The following is a 12,492-nucleotide window of genomic DNA, read 5'->3' as shown; positions in this document are numbered from 1 at the left end:
AAAAAGAGGCAGCACGCCTCTTTTTGTTTTTTTAATAAGTGAGTTGGCCCTTCAGTTTATTATTATATATATATTATTATAATAAAAGAGGCCATGCCTCAGGTTTGGAAAGGACTAATGGCCTTTCCTTTTGTTTTTCTTTATATAATACCTCTTTTTTTTATTCATTAATTTCTTTTTCTATTATTTTTATTCCTTATTTTCTTTTGTAATTTCTTTTATTTGGACCTAAAAATATTCTCTTACATCTTAAAGACACTAAATTAACTTTAATTAATTATTTACCTAAATTTCATATTTTTAATTACTACGAAATTTCTTGGGCATTACAAGGGAGATAGAAGAGAAAAATGCAATCAATCAACCATTCCACCAAGTCTTCTCCAACTCAACAAGTTCATTTTTCTCCATTCCCATTAATGGCATTGATGGCTATTAGTTTGAGAAGATCGTGAACACTGAAAAAATCAAAGGGATTTGGTCAAGTGGTGAAAATTTAGCAGTTTTAAATTTCGTCGATAGTTGAAAACTCAAGTATATCGCTTTTTAGGCTAAAATTGAGATTTTGTCCAAATTAAGTTTTGATTTCACCAAATTGACCTGAAGTAGTTTATTTATTAGGGGTAATTATCTTTTCTCCCATGAACTACCAACTTTTGCGCAAATCCCCTATGAACTACCAACTCGACCAAAATAGAGCATTCAACTACCGAAGTTACATGTTTTCCCTCATTCTGTCAATCAGAGGGGTTAAATCCAATGGTCAACGGGTCATGTGTGGGTCACGTGCCATCTAAACATTTTTCATGCCCATTTTGCCCTTAGCTGTTGAGGTTAAATGATTATGAATAAAATAAAGAAAAAAGAAAAAAAAACAATTAAAAAAAAGGAAACAAAGACAAGCTGCATGTCTCTTTTTGAAGCTTGTCTCTCATTTCAACTTCAAACAGCAAGAGCCTGAGAGAGAAGGAGGAGGCGACTTTTTGAAGACCAACAATTTTGTGTTCATTGAAGAGCGAAGCAACCTCTGGGGAGCCCATGTGCCGTTGTGGAGTACCTGCACCTTGAAGACTTCCTTCACTGAGGATAACTTTGGCCGGTTGTTTTACGGTTGTGTACTATGAGGTAAATTTTTTTTCATAGATCTGTAAATTTCGGATGTGATGGGTTCTTCTATTCTATTTTGTAGATAAAGGATAATTTTTTTTAGGGTTTGAAAGTTTAGATCTTAGATAATTTCGGCCGGTTGTGTTATACAGACGTGATGAGTTCTTCTCTTCTATTTTGTAGACAATGAGTAATTTTTTTTAGGGTTTGAAAGTTTAGAGATTTGGATTATTGTTTATGGATTTTTTTTTTCTTTTTTTTGGACAATGGGTAACTGAAGTTGAGCTGTTTTTGAGCTATTTTCACGTGTTTGAATTTTTAACCACTGTCTCTGTGAGCCAAATGCCATTTGAATTTTTTTCATGTGTTTGAATGCCGTTTCTGAGTTGATTAATTGACTATTTTTTTTTAAAGAAAAAAAATTAATTAGTTGTTATCAGTATTTGTTGGAGAATTAAAGAATATAGCTAGTTTAATAGAGTGATATTTTTCAAGTGTGCTATCATACAATATGTGGTTTGAATTGAAATTAGTGATATTTGGGGTGAATGAATATGTTTGGGGTTAACTATGTATACAATGCAGACTGTAACACATTCATGATATGTTTTTTTTTCTTCATGTGTTTCAATTTTTAAACACTTGTGTTTACAAGATGAACATAAGTATTCCTGCTAATATAGATGAACTAACCCTAGATCAAATTAAACCTTTGCCCTTTTAAAACATAACAAATTATACTATCTACCTACTGGAAAAAAGAAAAGGAAAAAAAGAAAAGAAAGAAGTAACATTTCATAACGATGACAAAAGCACCATATTGATTTGCCATTGTGGGACTCAGCATGACTTTAGTTTCTTTAAGTGTTATGACAAATTCCAAACATTTGTTTGGATGCATATATTAGTCGCATTTTCCCACTCAAGTGCAGTAGGACAATGCTTATAGTTTGAATCAATCATCTCTAAATAACTAAAAGCACGTCGATAATGAATAGCAGTCTCAAGCATAAGATATGTAGAATTCCATCTGGTTGGCACATCTTGTCTTAGCCCATTTTTACTATCCAATGACATTTGATTCATAGCCTGAAGAAAATTTTGTTTTCTCAATTGTGATCCTCTAACATACTTCACACTATCACGAATCTTTTGGAGAGCACTATCAATCTCTTTCAAACCATCTTGAACTATCAAATTAAGAATGTATGCACAACAACGAATGTGAAAGAACTCGCCTTCACAAAGAAAGGTTTTCTTCATGTTCAATTGATTTTTTAATAAACCAACAGAAACATCATTGGAAGAAGCATTATCCAATGTTATAGTGAAAACCTTAGTCTCAATCACTCACTCTTCTAGCATATTATACGTCTTTTCACACAAAGATATATCATTATGTAGTGGGGGCACGAATGAAAAGTTTAAAATTTTTTTACTTAAGACCCAACTTTTGTCAATAAAATATGCTGTGAGACACATATACCCATCAGTAGTCAAAAAATCCACAAATCAAATGTTAAACAAATCCTCCCTGTACAACCATTCAACATAAATTTAACCTTTTGTTTTTCCCTTAGATGCAAATTTTTCAAATCAGCCTTAAGAGTATTCCTAGAGATAAGCAGTGCATCAGGATGCAAGTATTTTATCATCTCTCTTATGCCCTCATACTCAACATATCGAAAAGGCAAGTCATGCTTAATGACTGAAGCAACCAACAATTCTCTAAATTTTTTTGGACAAAATTTAGAGCTACTTGCAGACATAGATCCCTGACTTCTAGATATGAGCATCTGCCCAACATTACGAGTGTTTCTCCTTGGACAAGTGTCTAGGTGACGCTTCAAATTTCCAGTTGCATATGTACTTGGAGCCAAGTATATAGTACCACACAACTTGCATTTTACCTTTAACTTCTCACCCTCCGTACCACGAATGACATCAAAATGTTGCCAAACGGCTGAAGTCCTCCTACGCTTGTTGCCTTTTTTTTTTTTCTTTTTTTTTTTTTTTTTTTTTTTTTTTTTATCTTTCCCCGCACAAACAGATTCATCTTCTGTTGTAGTCAATTCAACCACATCATCGTCAAAGTCTCTAACAATATCATCAACAAGTACTTCGTTACTCATCTACACACATCATTATTAGTAAATTAGATCGTCAGTCCAAATTAGATAGTACATAAAATCTAACTCACAAAAAAAACTTGGAACTTAAAAGGGCAATAATCTTACCTGATTTTGATCTTGATCCTGATTCATGATTGGACATAAGTCACACAATATGGCGGATGTGTCATTTTGTTTTCTTTTTGTAACCCTAACCCCTCCTTATAAAAATGACGTTTTCTCTTGTAAAAGAAGAGCATGGGAGTGGGGCGCAGCCCCTGTACACAATTTTTCTTTCTTGCATTTTTCACATTTGTAAGTCTTTTAATTTTTATGTTTTTAATTCAAGGTTTTAAGTTTTTTTTTTTTTTTTTTTTTTTATCATGTGTAGCTAAAATCTTAACTAAGGTTGAGGATGAAGCCTCACCATTGAAGAACAACAATGTTTTTATGCTAGTTTATGCTATTTGATTTTATGGGTTTTTGATTTCTAATTGTTCTACTTTCATTCCATTATTGAGATGATTTTGGGGTATCTTTTGTGATTTCTGAATACAAGTGATAATTTGAGGTTGTCTCATTTAATTGATTGCTTGGGTTTTATTTATCAAAATGTTGGATATTCATCGTGTTTCGTTCAACGAGTACATTTGATGATTTGGTGAAAAACTGGGTATCTATTGTGATTTGTTCTTTGAATTGGTACAATGGATGATTTGGTGAAAAATCGGGTATCTTTTGTGATTTGTGCAAAGAATGGATTCAGTAAATGATTTAAATGATTTTTGAAGCAAAGTAGAACAAACATAAGATTTGTATGGTGAGAACTTCAAATGTGTGTTGATGAACATGAGAATATGTTGCTATGATTTGGTGGGTGTGGATTCTTGAACCTTAGAACCCTATCTTTTGATTTATTGAGTTGATGTTTTCTTTAGTTTAAAAGTCCTAAATTTGGAACTAGGTTAAAATAAGATTAGTTTGAATAGAGATTAATTTTTGCAACACAATTCTCTGTGGGATCGACTTTGCACTTGCAAAACCCTTTATTGCAAACGATTCGTGTACTTACGAGTTAAATAAATTTGCACAACAAGTTTTTGGGGCCAATGCCAATGAATTATTTTGTTTGTGAAAATTGATTTTTGTTTGAATTGATTTTATTTTTCTACTTGTTTAGGTAGATTTTTGTTTCATGTAATTTTGTTTTGTTTTTAATTTGTGTTCTAACAAAACAAAAAAGAGAAGAAAAAAAAATCGGTTATGTTTCTACAGCTGCTGCAGATATTCAAGCATCTATAAAGTCTCTTGAGCAAACCCCAATTTGCTCGAGCGAAACTAGCCACGGCCAGCACGCTCGAGCACATCCTGCTTCGCTCGAGCGACTTCTGCTGGCAGCAGCAGCTTTGAAGCAGGTAAGTTAAAAAAAAAAAATTGCAATTTCTTTTTGGTTTGGTTTGTTAATATATTGTTTTGTTTTACTTCTTTTAGTTTATTTTAGTTTTTTTTTTTAAAAAAAAAACCAAAATAAAAATAAAAATTGGTTTATGTTTTATGTGGGATATTTTCATGCTTAAGAGTGAGAGTGAAGCATGGCTATTTCTTTTGATGATTTTTCTGTACAATATGCTTCGCCTAGTGGTAGGACACCTATTCCAACCAACTACCCTCACAATTTCCACGCACATGGACCATGTTCATATTGCTCAAATCATTATCATTGTTCTAGTAATCGTCCATCCTGGGGACAATCCTAAAAAATTTCATATGAGCAAACGAACACAAATTTCTCTAGCCCGAGATTTGAATCAAATTCCAATTTTTACAACCTGGACTGGAGCAACCATCCTGATTTCTTGTGGCAAGCTCAAGCCATGGGAAATTGTGCTCCCTAATTTCATGAACTGCGCCATCTGGAATATCCACAATTCGATAACCTCCCATCCTTCATCCTACAATTATCTAGCTTCTTCTTCACAGTCCACTTTGGAAGACACTCTCAAGGTCTTCATGCAGAACACAGGTCAGGCTATTAGTGATTTGAAGAATGCTACTATGGAAAACACTTGGGCAATTGCTAGGATAGAAGGACAGTTCAAATATCTGGTTGCTGAAGTCACCAGAATAGAGGAAAAAGAGTTTCAAAGTCAGCTGATGGCTACAAGGCACTACATGACTAATGAGGATGATTTCAGCAATTCTTATCATGAGCATGTCCAAACCACGACCATACTTGAGAGGGAGCACCTAGAGCAAATTGAGCCCTCGCCAATTTCAAAAGTGTCCAACGACAAGGAAGTGAGTACTGAAGCTCCTTCTTTCATCATTGTCCATCTTGAGACACTTCATGAGCCACAAGCTTCAGTTCTACAATGTCTCAAAGAGCCATCCTATGATAAATTTGTCAAGGATCCATGCACACAAGGTCACAAATCTATGAATCATCTTCCTAAGAAGATCCTTCGAAGCAAGCAAGGAGGCTACCTGAGATGGCTACACATTCTTCCTGAGGGCTATCAAAGTTTAAAGAAGAAAGGGTGAAAGGGATTGGTTGGACATCCAAATGATCTGGGAAGGTGCCGTATACTTTCTTTTCCATTTTACTTTCCGCACATTTGATTTCTTTCATTTTTCATGTTATTTCTTGTCATTTTATTTTTGTTTCTGACAACAATTAATCTTTTGATGTTTGTTCTTGTGAGAAAATATTGCTGTTAGTTTTTTTGACATGTATTTTAGTGTTTAAGTTTGGGGGACGCCCTGACCTTTTTCACACCTCAGATTTTCCTTCCCTTCTGGTAATGTATTTCTACACTACACATTAAGGACAATGTGTAATTTAAGTTTGGGGGTATGAAAAAACACTATGTCTGTTTGTTTGTTCATTTTTATTTGTATTTTTGTTTTAGAAAATTTTGAAAAAAGAAGAAGAATTGTGCTATGTTATTGTCAAGTTTGAGTTAAACCATAACTGTAGTTTGCATTTCATTAGCTTGCTTAAAGTGTTGAACACATCATGTCATTAGGAATCTAAGTCTTTTGACTTATTTTTGGGCTAGTGAGACTTCACTTGTTCTGAGTTGAATTATCACAAGCACATTAGCATGTAATTCGTGGGGTATGAATTTGTGCTTAATCATGTGTATTTCAAGAGTTGTTGGATGACCTATTGATAAATAACCTTGGCTTGCTATATATAAAAGAAAAGAATAAGATCATTTTGAGTTTTTCACTGAGTAACAGGACCTCTTGCCTCACTAAGCATTGAGTGTTCGTGTCAAAAGGTGTAAGATTCAAGTTGGTTGACTGTTTGGCTAGTTTGGCTTCGTAGCCTTTTTGGCTTGAGTAATTAAGCCCTTATGGATGTTTCTACATCTAGTGCCCTAAGACCATTTAGTTTGGGAGCCACTGGCCCAACACTCGTTACATGGGTCAATTAGAAAGTTTAAGGGAGCCGAGCATTGCACGGCCTACATAAAAAAATAATAAAAATAAATAAATAAACAAAAAGATAAATAAATATAACTAAAATAAAATAAAATATTTTGCATATCTTGCCTCGGTTATTTCATTTGATAGGGACTCCAATGATTTTTGAGGTACTTATTAAAATGAAACCCCATGATTTGACGTTAATTTTACTTTACACTTTTGAGAACATGTGATGTCTTAATTGTCCATTTATGAGTGATTTGATGTTGGATCCCCTGTTGATATTGATGATAGTGTTTGTCTTTTTAAGAATGCTCATGACATATGAACCATGGTTTGCGTGAAAATTCTTTCTTATTGACAACATAGTGTTTCAATATTTGTGGGTATTATTTTTGGCAAACCCTCATGAGACTTCACTCATCCACTAGGGAGTCCTGGTGGTTTAAAAGGCTTGTTGCATATGCTAAATGCAATCGTCTGTCCCACAAAAGAGGATTTATGTTTCATGCTTTGATTTTGTTTTGCTAAGGGACTAGCATAATGGAAGCTTGGGGGTATTTGATGAGTGCCAAATATTGTATATTTAGACCCCTTAATTTGCACTTGTTAGGCCTTTAGCTTTGTTATTTTCTGATTTTTTTGCTAGTTTTGGTATTTTAGCATTTTGCAGGTCATTAAGTGAGAAATAGAGCTTTTGAGGCAAAATTGCACAAAAGGTTGAAAATTGCCGAGTGGGCTCGAGCGCACCCCTGTTGCGCTCGAGTGCACATGCCCACACGTGCCCACAACAGAGCCTTCAAGCCGAGTGGGCTCAAGTGCTACCCTGGTGAGCTCGAGCGCACTTTGCTGACCTGGATCGGAAACCCTGATTTTTTTTTTTCTATAAAAACCCCATCTTTCTCATTTCTTTCGGGAGAGGCCGCTTGGAGAGCGCCTTCAGCGCTGTTTTCAGTAGTTCTTAGGGTTCTTGGGTGACTTTCACCTAGAACTCCCATATTTTGTAAGTTCCTTTGATTTTTAATGGATTATTGTTGTTTATTTATGCTTTCCTTAGTCATGTATAGCTAAACTCTCATCTAGGGTTGATGATGAAGCCTCACCATTGCATAGAAACTATGTTTTCATGCTTGTTTATGCTATTTGAGTTTATGGGCTTTTGATTTCTAATTGTTCTACTTCTATTCGATTTTTGAGATGATTTTTGGGTATCTCTTGTGATTTCCGGATACAAGTGATGATTTGAGGTTGTCTTATTTAATTGATTGCTTGGGTTTTATTTATGAAAACGTTGGGTATTCATTGTGTTTCGTTCAACGGGTACATTTGATGATTTGGTGAAAAACCGAATATCCATTGTGATTTGTTCTTTGAATGGGTACAATGGATGATTTGGGGAACATCAGGTATCTTTTTTGATTTGTGTAAAGAACGGATTTATTGAATGATTCAAACGATTCTTGAAGCAAAGTAGAGCATACCTAAGATTTTTATGGTGAGAACTTCAAATCGGTGTAGATGAGCATGAGAATATGTTGCTTTGATTTTGGTGGGAGTGGATTCTTGAACCTCAGAACCCTATCTTTTGTTTTCTTGAGTTTATGTTTTTATTTTGTTAAAAATCTCTAAATTTGGAACTAGGTTAAAATAGGATTACTTTGAAAATAGATTAATTTTTGCAACACAATTCCCTGTGGGATCGACCTCGCACTTGCAAAACACTATATTGCAAACGATTCGTACACTTGCGAGTTAAATAAATTTTCACAACAGTAAGCTTTGTTGGAATCCGAGTGATCTAGACAATAGAAGATGTATCGGAATTAATGAGAGACTAACTACATCATGTAAGCACAACCATAATGTTGGGCTATAAGTAAGATGTAAATTTATGACTTGATGAAAACTCTTTTACAACTTAACCACATGATCCACACTCATCATGCATGTATGCCATTTATACTTTCTCTATACTTCTATTAACGTTTTGAGAATATGCATATGAAAAGTCTATAGAAGTTGGATCCATGTCGTATTTTTGCCTTAGAAAATTAAAGATCTAGTCTTTCTTTCTTATTATTCTCCACTTACTCAACTATAATTAAGTTATTAACAAGCAAGCAAAAGTCAAAACTAAGTATTGTGATAATAGCTTAAAAGTACTTATTTTCCCTATTAAAATAAGTATTGTCATACTTTATTATGATTTAATTCTTGCATTTTACATTTAATTGTGAAATATTATTTAATTATTAATCTTGAGCTTAAATGATATATTAATGTAAGAGTTTGTGCTTTGTAGGAATCACAAAAGAAATAAAAAGAAAGAGGATGAAAAGAAGAGGTGTTCCTATTTAGTTAAAAGAAGTCCTTGAAAAAGAAGACAATAAGTGGACCCACATGATAACTCTAACTTGTGTGAAGTGAAGACTCCTACTTGCATAAAATGTGCAATGTATCAGTGATCTAGATAAAAAAAGAGACCTTTGAATAAAGAAAAAAAGATCTGGATCAAACACGGTTGGACACACGATAATTGAGGGGAAAATAAGAGGATGAGATGTTTTTCTTCTCTATAAAAAGGAGCACAGCTCTGGACGAAAGGGAGCGCGACGTTCAACATATTATCAATTTTTCTTTGTTCTTATTTTTCTTCTCAGTTTATTATATTTTGCTAGCATGATGTTTAGGACTTTGATGATGGAATATATTTAAGTAGTTATGTGTAGCTAAATCTCTAGCTAGGGCTAAGGGTAAAACTTTTAATAAAATTATGGTATTTATTCTCTAACTCTTCTATGGTTTTCAATGTATAATCTTTTTAATTAATTGCATGATTTATTTTAGAAAAAGGTTTTTGTTCTATAAAATTCCTTGATTCATTGTTAACTACGGGTGCAGTGAATGCTTGGAATTTCATGCGAATCAAATAACCAATTTTGCGTAACGAAATCAATCAATTTTTAGATTAATCTTTTAATGATATTTTCTAATTATGATCACTGCTCTATTTTCCAATTGAGTGTACTCTTTAACTGCCTCTCAATTGAGTTATAAAATGAGTTGAGGAATAAGTATTATGTTTTCGTTAAAAGTAAAACCCTAATGCCTTAGCAGTTTCTTTTAATTATTTTTTTCTATTATCTTTTATTGCATTTTATAAAAATCATTCAACCAAATCAATTGTCACAGATTTTTCCTAGTCTTATTTTGTTAGTGTTCTTTGTTCCCCAAATCCCTGTGGTTCGACACTCGGACTACCGAGAATTTACTACTTTGCGACAACCTGCACTTGAGATTGCACACTTAAGTTGTCAACAAGTTTTTGGCGCCGTTACCAGGGATAAAGAGCATTGGGCATTCTTAACGAGGTTTGCTTTGATTTGCGATTCGTCACGGATTTGGTAAACTCGTTCCATCTTTTATTTTATTTTATTTTTAATTGTGTTTTTGTTGGTGTATGAATGCTTGGTATCGTGATCAGAATGGTTGTTTGATAAAAATAGAATTTGAAGTGGGCTTAGATAATTTGTTTGAGTCTTCAATATATTCTCACACATTTGGCACAATGGCTGATGATGGTAGTGATCATGGGGAGAATGAGAATATGAATCTTAATAATCCACCAATGCGAACTTTGCGTGAATATTTGCAACTCCCTCGAAACAATACCTCTTCTTGCATTATTTTTCCTCACCAAGGTAATAATTTTAATTTCAAACCAGGTACGATTCCATTACTTCCTAAATTCCATGGTGTTGAATCTGAGAATCCTTATTTGCACATAAAAGAATTTGAGGAAGTATGTTACACTTTTCATGACCAAACTTGTAGTGAATAATTAGTTAGGCTTAAATTGTTTCCTTTCTCCCTAAAAGAGAAAGCAAAGACTTGGCTTAATGCTATGAGACCTAGGTCAATAGGCACATGGTAGGAAATGCAAATTGAATTTTTCAAAAAGTTTTTTCCTATTCATAGGACCAATACTCCTAAAAGATAAATCATAAATTTTGTTCAAAAGGAAAATGAGACATTTTATCAATGTTGGGAACGCTTTAAAGATTTGTTAAACTCTTGCCCACATCATAGCTATGAAATTTGGTGCACCATTAATTTTTTATATGAGGGTTTGATGCCCCAAATGCGCCAATTCATATAAATGATGTGCAATGGTGAATTTTTAAACAATGACCTTAATGAGGCTTGGCCGTACTTTGACCAACTAGTTGAAAATGCTCAATCTTTGGACACCACTGCTCTTTTTGAAAATTCTAGTAAGACCAAGCCTTCTACCACTGCATCTAGTGGGGGTATATATCAGCTTAGGGAAGGGGATGATTTAAATGCTAGAACTTCAAGTTTAACTAGAAAAGTTGAAGCCATGGAATGAAGGAAAGTTAATGAAATCAAAGTTGTACGAAACGAGGAAGTGTGTGTCATTTGTGAAATCATTGGACACACAACACATGAGTCTCCAACTATTCTAGCTTTTAAAGAAGTATTGCATGATCAAGCAAATGCCATGAACACTTACAAAAAGCCTTTTGATGCTCCATATTCTGAGACATATAATCCAGGGTGGAGGAATCACCCCAATTTTAGTTAGAGACATGAGAATAATACATTGCCACCACCTCAAGGGCTCTCTAACTCTGTTCTTATGCTCCCCCACATAAGAGGACTCTTGAGGATACTTTGCAAACTTTTGTACAAAGACAAGACCAGATCAACCAAAATACCATGCAAAATATTCAAGAGTTGAAAAACTCGATTGATAGAATTGAGTTCCAATTGAATGTGAGGGAGAATGGAATGTTTCCAGCTCAACCTCAACCTAACCTAAGGACTCACGATGGGGTAAATGAAGTCAGAAATACTCAAGTGGAACATACTAAGTCAGTCACTATCCTTAGAAGTGGAAAAATTGTGAATAAATAAATCCCAACAAAGGTTTCACAACCTAAGGGAAATTTATAACCAAGGATGATGACAAGCCTGTGAGGTTGAGGATGTTGAGGAAAGAGTATATAAGCCTGTTGCCCCATTTCCCCAAAGGTTGCTTGCACTTGAAGATATTTTAGAGGTGCTTAAACAGGTAAAGATAAATATCTCTTTGTTAGATGCTATCAAACAAATTCCATCATATGCAAAAATTTTGAAAGATCTTTGCACTGTAAAGCGAAAGCTTTTTGTGCACAAGAAATCATTTTTAACAGAGCAGGTAAGTTCGATAATTCAGTAAAAAATTCTTTTGAAGCATAAAGATCTTGGATCAATGACTATCCCATGCATCATTGGTGATTCTAAGATTGATAAAGCATTAGCTGATTTAGGATCCGGTGTCAATTTACTACCCTATTCAATTTATCAGCAGTTGGGTCTTGGTGAATTAAAACCCACCAAAGTTGTTCTTCAACTTGCTGACCGATCTGTTGTTATATCTAGAGGGATAATAGAAGATGTTTAAGTACAAGTGGATAAATTTTACTTTCCTGTCGATTTCATTGTTTTAGATACAAAGCCTGTTGCACCATCTAGCATTGGCGTTCTTGTCATTTTGGGACGACCATTTTGAGCTACTTCTAATGCTTTGATTAATTGCAGGAATGGAATCATGAAGCTTACATTTGGAAATATGACCGTTGAGTTGAACATCTTCAACATCTATAAGCAACCTTTCATTGATGATGAGGAGGAAATTGTTGAGGTTTACATGATCAAAAATTTGGTGGAAAGTAGATTTGCTCATTCTATGATTTCTGATCCTATAGAGGCATGCTTACTAAATCCCAACAGTGATGATATAGAATTGGACATGGCTAATGATGTTTTGGATGATAAT

At 34.1% G+C, this 12,492-nt stretch overlaps 1 non-coding gene across 1 annotated transcript; it reads right to left on the bottom strand.

Annotated features, from left to right (window-relative positions):
* Positions 1–10,635: 10,635 nt before the first annotated feature.
* On the bottom strand, positions 10,636–10,742 carry LOC133876579 (small nucleolar RNA R71). Its single transcript, XR_009901572.1, has one exon. It is a non-coding gene; the product is annotated as a small nucleolar RNA R71 (small nucleolar RNA).
* Between the last annotated feature and the right edge of the window lie 1,750 nt (positions 10,743–12,492).

The sequence above is a fragment of the Alnus glutinosa genome, chromosome 8 (assembly GCF_958979055.1).
Source record: "Alnus glutinosa chromosome 8, dhAlnGlut1.1, whole genome shotgun sequence".
NCBI lineage: Eukaryota > Viridiplantae > Streptophyta > Magnoliopsida > Fagales > Betulaceae > Alnus > Alnus glutinosa.
Note: the sequence above shows the minus strand (reverse complement) of the source record. Positions and strands in the feature narration are given on the sequence as shown.